Source organism: Magnolia sinica, chromosome 2 (genome assembly GCF_029962835.1).
Source record: "Magnolia sinica isolate HGM2019 chromosome 2, MsV1, whole genome shotgun sequence".
Lineage (NCBI taxonomy): Eukaryota > Viridiplantae > Streptophyta > Magnoliopsida > Magnoliales > Magnoliaceae > Magnolia > Magnolia sinica.
Window position 1 is genome coordinate 43,903,635 of NC_080574.1, and position 10,143 is coordinate 43,913,777.

Below are 10,143 nucleotides of genomic sequence, written 5' to 3' on the forward strand. Positions count from 1 at the left end.
ACCATCACGAGGAAAGATCACTTTTCTTTACCATTCATTGATCAGATCCTGGAAAGGTTAGCTGGTCATTCCTATTACAGTTTCCTTGACGGGTATTCGGGCTACAACCAGATAGAGATAGCCCCTGAAGACCAGGAAAAGACCACATTTATATGTCCCTACGGCACCTTTGCCTATCGAAGGATGCCATTCGAACTATGTAATGCCCCTGCCACCTTTCAGCGATGTATGCTTAGTATCTTTTCTGATATGGTGGGGCAATATCTAGAGGTCTTCATGGACGATTTCTCTGTTTACGGTCCATCTTTCAGCAAGTGCTTGGAAAGTCTTAAATGTGTGCTGAAAAGATGTGAAGAAAAGAACTTGGTACTTAATTGGGAGAAGTGTCATTTCATGGTTCAGAAGGGAATTGTCCTTGGGCATATCATCTCGTCCAAGGAAATCGAGGTAGATAAGGCAAAAATCGATCTTATCTCTAACCTACCTCCACCCAAGAACATCAGAGACGTGCGATCCTTCTTAGGACACGCGGGATTTTACAGGCGATTCATAAAGGACTTTAGTCTCCTCTCTCATCCTTTATGTAATCTTCTTCAAAAGGATGCTCCATACGAGTGGACTGAGCAATGCCAGGAAGCTTTCACCAAACTTAAGGGCACATTAACCACTGCACCTATCATACAGCCACCCGACTGGAGCCTTCCTTTTGAGCTTATGTGCGACGCTTCTGGTTATGCTCTTGGGGCGGTCCTAGGCCAGAGAAAAGATAAGAGGCCCTACGTCATTCATTATGCAAGTAAAACTTTAAATTCTGCCCAGGTGAACTACTCGACTATGAAAAAGGAACTCTTAGTTGTAGTGTTCGCCTTGGACAAATTTAGGTCCTACTTGATCGGATCCAAGATCATTATCTACACAGATCATGAGGCACTTAAGTATCTTCTTTCTAAGAATGATTCTAAGCCCCGTTTGATACGATGGATCCTTCTACTCCAAGAATTTGATTTGGAAATTAAAGATAAAAAGGGAGTAGAGAACTTAGTGGCCGATCACCTTTCTCGCCTTAATACCTCTGATTCCCTTGAGGCGACCCATATCAATGATATGTTCCCTGATGAACAACTGTTCAGAGTCTCCCATTCTCCTTGGTTTGCTGATATTGATAATTATCTTGCCACAGGTTCCATACCGACATAGTGGACTGCGCAAGATAAGAAGAAATTCTTCACCGAGGTGCGCAACTTTTTCTGAGATGATCCTTATTTATTTAAATATTGCCCAAACCAAATCCTAAGAAGATGTATACCAGACGATGAGCATCAAAGCGTCATCTCCTTCTGTCATTCACAAGCCTGTGGTGGTCACTATTCTGCTAAAAAGACCACGACCAAGATTCTGCAGTGTGGCTTTTACTAGCCCACTATGTTTAGAGACACTCATGAGTTTTGCAAAGCTTGTGAGCGTTGTCAAAAATTGGAAGCATTGTCCCGTCGAAATATGATGCCTTTGAATCCCATCCTTATTATTGAAGCATTTGATTGCTGGGGCATCGATTTCATGGGACCATTCCCCCAATCGTTTGGAAATCTGTATATTTTGCTCGCTGTGGATTATGTCACTAAATGGGTCGAAGCGATTCCGTGTCAAACTAATGACCATCGCACGGTCATTAAATTCCTAAAAGAAAACATCCTTTCTCGATTCGGAACGCCTCGAGCCATCATTAGTGATGGGGGCTCACACAAATAAACCATTTAAGAGCTTAATGAAGAAATATGGTATCTCTCATAAGGTGAGCACCCCATACCACCCACAGACAAGTGGGCAAGCCGAGATTTTTAATAGAAAAATTAAACACATTTTGGAGAAAACGGTTAACCCTGATCATAAGGATTGGTCAATCCGATTGACCGATGCCTTATGGGCATACCGTACTGCCTTTAAAACCCCTATTGGAATGTTTCCCTTTAGACTTGTCTATGGGAAAGCTTGTCACTTGCCTGTGGAGCTGGAACATAAAGCATACTAGGCGATCAAAAATCTTAATTTCAATCTGGACAACGCTGGCTCGCTACGCAAACTTCAATTAAATGAACTTGAGGAAATCCGGAATGATGCGTACGATAATTCGAGAATTTACAAGGACAAGATGAAAGCATTTCATGACCAACACATTTTGTGAAAATCATTCACTCCTGGTCAGAAGGTCCTTTTGTACAATCTCGATTACATCTCTTTCCGGGTAAGCTTCAATCTCGTTGGACCGGCCCTTACATTGTTGTTACTGTTTTTCCTCATGGGGTCGTTGAGATAAGAGATCCCGACAATGGCAAGGAGTTTAAATTCAATGGACATCGATTGAAACCATTTGTCGAGAAATTTGATTCAGAGGACATGTCCATGCCCCTGACTGCTCCTGTTTACCAGGATTGATCTCCTAGTCTGATGGAGATATAGGTAGGTTTATCGCTTTCATAGGACTAGGGTAGTTGCTTTATTTGTCTGGCTGAAGACGGTAAACTTAGCGCTCCTGGGAGGCAACCCAGCTCTTCATTTCATTTCGTTTTTATCATTAGTTAGTTCAATGTTTGTGGGTAACATTACTGCAAACCCTCACGAGACTACAACTCGTCCACTAGGGGCAACCTAGGGGTTTAAAGGCTTGTTGCATTCGCTAAATGCAATCGAGAGTACCTACGAAAGTGGTGTAGGTAAAATCTTCTTTTTGTGATTTTATTTTTATTTTTTGATTTCTTTCTTATGCTAACTCGCTTTTTCGTTGATATTTTTTAGAGAGCCTCTTGATTCTTTCATCCAGGTACTATCTTTCCATCACTCCTCTTATATTTTTGTTGTCCCATATGCATTGCATGCCTATTCTTTTACATTGAGGACAATGTAGATCTTAGGTTGGGGGTGGGAGATTAGGTTTCCTAATCAGTGTTTTCTTAGTCTTGAGCAAAAATTGTGAAAATTTTAAATTTTTTTGGAATTTCATATGAATTCAAAGTGATGTTGATGGCCATCTGGGACACTGGGAATTGCAAAATACATGATGTTGGTAATTTACGACTCTTAGATTCAGTTATCCGTTAAATTTCACAGCTAAGTTTGAATTGTTAATCCATTATTAGAAGTTGTAAACATTGATTGAGTCATGAATTCACAGGACACCTCTCACTTGCATATTAAGGTTTTAGTTCGATATTGAAAGATTAACTTGGTAATCACTAAACATGAAAGGAACCAACTTGAGAAATTAAATGGATTGGGCGAACAGTCTTTACCATAGGTTTTCTCCCTATAGGTGAGGATTCGATTCCCCATGGATGATATTTGAAAAAGAGTTGGGTGTACAATCTTTACCTTAGGTTTGCTCCCTATAGGTGAGGATTTGATCCCTCTTCTTGGCGTTACTTCTAATGAAAAAGTCAAAAATTAAAAGAATAAAAAGATAATGTGTGAGGCAAGTTCTGGTCATCGTGAATTCTCTTATTGGTTACCAATGATATCCTTGAATAGAGAGGTGAATCTTAATGTTGATAAGTCGAGATTAAACTATACATCCATGGAATTTAATATTTAGAATTGTTCTAATTGATGGACTAATATTTTGAACTTAATTATGAAGTTACCATGTGCTTAAGTCTAGGAGAGAAAGTAATGCCAACATTCATGTAACGTAACAGTCTCGTATCTGAATTATTTTGCAAAAGTCACTCGAGTTCATACGAATTGTCTTGGAATTCTCAACTTGTTTTCGCATATTTTGCTCGGGACTAGCAAAATACTGGTTGGGGGTTGTGTTGAGGGTCAAATATTGCATATTAGACCCTATTGATTGCATGGATTTACGATTATGATATTGCTTAACGGCCTGAATTAATCATGTTTGTAATGCAGGGTGTGTTTACGAGCTTGAACGGGAAATGGTACTAAAGGCAGAGATTTAATGCTCAAACATCACCAAGGCATTGGACGGGACCAAGATCGATGGAATTACACGCTAAGGATCCACGAAAATCGAGAAATTGAAACTCAAGCAGCCTGAAAGTCAGCCAGAATGCAAGATCATGGGGTTCCCACCATCCGTTCAGTGTAAAACTTCATACATGGCCAGGGGCCCACAAATTAACCATACATGTCTAATTTCAACCCTCAGATCCCTCCGGAAGTGGCCAAACGAACAGATCAATCCCTTGAATCATTATGTGAGGCCCGCCTGATATCTGGATATACTCCAATTTTGGTCTCACCCCACTAAATTAGATGGGAAACCAGATGGACGATGTGGATTTTCCAAAGAAGCAAGGTGGGTCCCACTTTATGCGAGTGCATGTGCACGGCACATGTACACTCACGGTGCATCAAACCGCATCAAACCGGTCAGCCACGGCTAACCCACTCAAATTCAAAGCTGCGGAAATTTAGCAGCCCTATTGCGAAACAGGGGCTGCAGATGAAGCCTTGTGGGCCACCACCTTCGATCAAGTGGTCAATCTGGACTGTCCATTCATTCCTCAAGGTAAAAATGACCGTAAACAGGAGGTTCTTCCAGCCCCATCCTTGCACACACAGGAAAATAGTGTTCAAACGCAGGTTGGATGGCAAAATGGGAAATCAAGTGGACCACGTCAGAAGCAATCCAAAACTGATCAATTCTGAATGATTTTTTGAGACTAAGCTGATGGACGGAGTGGATTCATCAAACGCCAGCTGCAGTGGGCCCCCCCGATCATCACAGATCGACCCCTGTGCATGCGTAACGCACGGACGTGCATCCGACGTCGTGGGGCGATGTACAGCCCAGATGACGATCGGAGCTCTTATCTGTTCCGTCTAAAAGCTCACACAGCGGGTCTTCACCCTAGCCATGGAGAAATTTTTACTCTAAGGATGATCACTGTCTTGCAATCACATTCCAAATGCAAGTCGGTTTCCATTTCTACGAACGCGGTTTGAGTGAGCTGGCTGCGTAAACTTTCCATGGATTCCAGCCACGAACGGGACTCTCTTCATATCTGGAAAATAAAGAGAGAATGCGCAGGAGGAGAGGACGGACGGCTTGAAATTGGAACGTGAAGACAGGGAGCACGAGGGCAGGGAGACGGCTTGATGTGAACAAGTTTGAGTTGAGTTATTTGTTTTGTTTGTCTTTCTTTTTTTTCCCTTCTTTTTGTTTATTTTTGATTTAGCCAATCATGGTCGGCTAAACCTCTTAACTAGGGCTAAGAGGTGAAGCTTGTAGTGAGATGGGAGACTCTATTTTTATGCCTTGATTTAACTATTAAATTGTGAATTGAACTTGATTGTGGTTTGATTATTAAGGGAATGTTTTTAGTTTTTAATGGTCTGTTGTGACTGAAATTACAATGGGTCTGCGATAGCTTTGAGCATCTTCCTTCTCTTTTTATGTTTATGACGTCAGGAAGCCCTGTTGTTCACCATCGTCTCCTTGGCATGGTCGGATGACGGTGCCCTTCCTAACCTTCATACATTGTTGATTGGTTGGTAATTAGTTCATTCTGTTGGTTACTTTGTCTCCTGGGCATGGTTTGGTGATGGAATCCATTCTAATTCATATACCTTTCATCTCTTTTAAATTATATTAAAGGAAGATCAGTTTAAGTTTCATGGTTTCACCTATCAACCGGATGAAGATGGACTCTAAGTTCAGTTGAGTTTTTTATGCAGGCATAAGATCTCCCTGATCTCTACAAGTGGATCCTCTGAATCCCTAGTTTCCTATCTCTAAATTCCTTAAGTTTTACATTAATCTCTTACCAATATTCATCAATTTATATTTGATTAAGATTACATCTTAGCCCAATTTTAATTCTACTTAGTTTCAGATAATGTACAGGCATCAGTCCCTTGGGATTCGACCTCGGTCTTACCAAGTTTATTACTACATCACAACCCTATACTTGGGGAGTGAACAGCAATCAAGTCAAATATAAATCATTGCTGACATTGAAGGCATTGAAAACCATAACCTAAACGTTTATAGTCCACACCTTACGCCGGTAGACTTGTAACGAACTCAGTTGGAACACTAACTCTTTATCTACGGCACAACGACAACCTATAGTATGAAATAGGTTAGCTATTTCACCATTCACTCTATTTGAATCCCTAAAATAGATTAGGGTTACGATTTCTTACCTGAAAATGGAATCAGAATTGCCAGTATAGCAACACAGAAGTGGTGGTTAAGCACATGGAGTGGTAGGGAAGGATCCTAGAAACAGTCTCCCACTATCTCTCTCACTTTCTCTCTCTTTCCTTCTCTCTACTCTCTTCTCTCTCCTAGGGTTTACAAATTCATATGGATTGAGAGAGGGGTGGGTTTATGTGCTTATATAGGCCCAAGACTAATGTAAATGGCCCCAGGGCCATGGTATACTTAAGTTATAGCCAAAAGTTGGCTGTTTCGGTCCAACGAAGCACATTTAGAGGCCCCTTTTCTGCATACAGTCTGGAGAAAGTTCCCTAATGATGGATATACACCAGGTTAAGTTTTCGGTCCGATCGGATTAGTTTCAGTTCAATGGTTACCGTTACTCGATCAGGGCCACAATACACTGACCTATGTAAGAAATTTTCCCTGATCTGAGCGTGTAGTTAGGTCAAAATCTGACGGTCTGAAACCATAGATTTGTCTTGCATGAAAACGACTCAATTTACTTAAGTTTCTGTTCGCTTTCTAAAGGTATTCACGTTTCTCACACACTTTGCTCCGGGCTCAAGTTGTGCATTTTGAGATACTATCTGAACTTAATTTCTGAGGTAGTAATCAAGCCTATTAAGGCGGTCATAACTATATGCTTTCGCAGTAATCGGACTTTCGACATGCGGTCTAGATCCGATATAGAGTTTCAAGATGCTCCCGAGAGCAACTGGGTTTTAAGATTGCTCCTAGGTTTTTAAGTAATGTTGAGTTAGTGATTTTAAAGGTTTTGGGTCTTGTAGTTTGTATAGAAAGTGGTTCAAGCTAATTCTACTGATTATTCAGTTTAGTACTTAACTAAATTATGCCCTAATTACGACAAAATATGGTCCTAGGACAGATCTACGGCCCTTTCTGGTACTTTTAATTAGTATATTATTTTAATTATTTTTCTAGTAGTTTTTCATCAAGTCTACTACATCTCTACCAAATTTCATTATATTTCGTATTGTAAAAATTTTCTAAAAAATTCTAGAAGCAGCACTGTCCAAACTGATGATTTTCGGACAATTGTCACAACGACCTATATTTAACTATATTAAAATTTTTATTATATTTTACATTTATTTTTATATGAAACTAGACTTATTAAGCTTCAATCTGGCTTTGAATCACCTAAATCGGAGTTATAACGAGGGAGATATGACTTTTCGAAGTTGGATAAAAAAAATTACAAAAAATGGCAGGAAATGGGCCACCCGGCCCGCTGGACGGCGAGCCCTCATTGTCATAATGAGGCCATTGTCGACTCGCTATCCTATCTAGTGGTGGTTTCACCACCCAATATTTGAAATGGGTGTATTTTGCAAACGGGAATGAGTTATGTGACGTGTAATATATGATTTTGGGCTAGGAGAAGTTGCTCTATCCAAGTAACCTATTTATTTTATGAGGTTCTAAAAGTTTAATGGTCAAAAATTCATTTTATTTATTTATTATTTATAGTAAATTTTAGTTTAAGTATTGTTCTTCATCACCTAAACTTTAGGATTTGTGTCTAATATGAAAGTACTTAGAAAATTTTGAAGAATAAGGTGGTCAAAGGTGAGATTTTGAAGGAAATGGGTTAAAAAGGAATTTTGGACTTTGGGATTGAGTTTTTGAGAAGTTAATAAGGTGTTAAGATCGAACCATTGTCTAAGGACGTCTAATTCCAAGTGGTAAAAATTCGGGGTGTTACAATCTACCCCCCTTAAAAATAATTTCACCCCCAAAATTGGCTAAGGGTAATAAGTAAATATTTTACTAGTGCATTTGCCTAAATTTTTATTGATTTCAAGTTTATATGCATGGTAGGGTGTATACTGTCTATGCTAGTCTGGTACGTTTTAGCCTACCCCCCTTAAAAACTTATCTCTTTATCTCTTACTTATACCCTGATGGTTTGCTACAATTTATTTCTTTATCTATTTGGAGTCTTGACAAGGATTCCCATTTATTTAAAGTAAGATATATGTTTTTAATGGTCGACCAATACGGAGAGATGGTTGTAGTGGGCTTAATCCTGATACATCGATCACCTACCTGACCAAGGTAGAAGGCTCATCGTATCCCTTCCTAGTCTAGGTAGATCCCGGTCTTCTGCTCGGTCAAAATAGTGAGTCCATTGGTAGTCACCCAGGATTGAGAATTAGGTCAAGCCGTGAATGCTTCGCGGTTGTATATTTCAGTAACTCCATAGTCTGATCACTCTAAAAGCTTAGGGAAGGCCCATCACTGAAAGGTTCAAATTTCCTATTTATAATATTGCCCTTTGGGTCTTGGTCTAAGAGAGTCCTTATCTTAATTTATGTCCAAGGTAGGGGTTAATAAACACCTTAATAGATCCTCCTAAAAGGGTTTCTAATCATATAAAGTTGGCCAAGGCTTCTATTATGTTCGTATTTAACGAGTGGATTTATGGATACACTGACCACAGCTATTGTAATTCAGCTCATACTATTGTTACGAATTGGTTTAATACTTAAACCCTAATTATTGTTATTCTAGTAACTTCATTGTTGACATTCTAAGGAAGGTTCAACTCCTATTTAGTGACCATTTAATGACCTAACCTTTCGTCTAACCTAGATCAATTTCCATTGATCCTGGGCTAGTGGGGCAAGGGCCCATCAGGTTTTCGCTACGCCACTCTGATCCAATGGATGTACTAACTGACTTAACTAGATTAGGCTCATAATGTTCTACCTCCCTTAAAAATTATTTTCACTCTCAAGGCTCAAGGATCTATGTCCTGATCCGTATGTCGGAACAAGGTGTAATTTAGGACCTATCCTTGACATGAAATGGGATACGATCTTCTAATACATTGGTCTTCCTTCCATCGATAATGTGTGCTATGGCATTGGTACCTATGGTTATAGAAAGGAGCTAAAATGATCGATGTTGTGGTTGATTCCAGGGACAGGTGTGAGTTTATGGCAAGATACTTAATTCTACCAAAGAAGGACTCTTACTACGATCCTGACTTACCCTCTTAATCATGTCCAGTTTAATACCGTAATATAATCTATACATTATTAGTACACAAGAAATTTGGACAAAATATGTTAACGGGCGGCAGACTATCTTTCTAAATTCATATGCACAATATGGAGGCTAGAATAGTTTATGACTCGGGACCCTATTCCTAACTATCTGTTGCCCATTTAAGAAATTTCTTACGCCTAAAAAGAAAAAATCTCTATTGGCTATATATTCTTAACACTTCTCAAAGGTGAAAAAAATATAAACGTTTGGTTGTAAGTGGTCGGGCCAACACGGAAGGAAAGTTATGAAGTGAGTCTGAGCCGGTTACTTAAAAAAGCTTATAAGTATCAAGGGGATCCGACGAAGGAATGAGGTCTCCCTCTAACCTAATCAACCCTACTAACTAAGTCTATCCTTCAATCATTTTAACATAATCAATCATTTACATTCCTTAGTTAGTCTTTTACATTCCTTAGTATAACCAGTAGCCTAATCTTAATTTAGGAGTAGCGGTAATCCAATAGTTGTAATCCAAAGTCTACGCTTATACGCTGATGATTTCATACCATTTCTAATACAGGAAATTATTTAATCACTTAGGGTCAAAAGTTGTTTGATTGGAATTGAGTTGCCCAGACTTGAATTTAACTACGCCCAAGCACTTCACATATGCCCATACCAGCTAAAGAGGTCCTAGGGTTCACGTTATTAATTTATTGGGTTTCTTATACTGTCAGATTTTATATAATCCTCGTTCCCAAGGTCATAGTTATCTCATTACTTCATTCTGAAATTCTTGGTTTGGGTCCGTTTTTGTGATCTCAGGTTTGAAATTCGTCAACTAACGACTCAAACCCATCGACTGATGGCCTAGAGGCGACCTAGGTCGAGTCACGTGATCGAAGATATGTTGTAAACTAAGTTACAATATTCAGTCTCGCCTG